Source organism: Bison bison, unplaced genomic scaffold, assembly GCF_000754665.1.
Source record: "Bison bison bison isolate TAMUID 2011002044 unplaced genomic scaffold, Bison_UMD1.0 scf7180017864228, whole genome shotgun sequence".
Classification (NCBI taxonomy): Eukaryota; Metazoa; Chordata; class Mammalia; order Artiodactyla; family Bovidae; genus Bison; species Bison bison.
This window is the reverse complement of record NW_011494800.1, coordinates 68799-69208: the sequence shown is the minus strand read 5'-3', so window position 1 is coordinate 69208 and position 410 is coordinate 68799.

Here is a 410-nt window from a genome sequence, read left to right as displayed (position 1 = left end):
AAGACTGCTGACTTTGCATGATTTCACATCCCCTACTTATCCTCTATGTGTAACTTAGGGTATAAAGCCCCTGTTGAAATAAAGCTACGGGCCTTGCTCACCAAAGCTTGGTCTCCCCATGTCATTCTTCTTCTCAATTTTCAGCTGAGTCTCCATCTGGAGTGCGGAGGTCCTCTGCGACCATTTATTTGCCTGGGCTTCTAAGTCCCACTGGAGAAGGTGTCTAAGGTGGGGCACCTTCCGCTATTTGAGAGGGCGCCTGCGGCCTCCGTGGTCAAAGCTAACCTGGTGTCACGGATTATATTGATTTTAGGCATAAACCAAGCTACTCAGCCTCTTTTCTCCACTGAATTTTCCTACTGAGCTATCCTCATCCTATTACTCTTTATATCTCTAATTAATATTTAGAT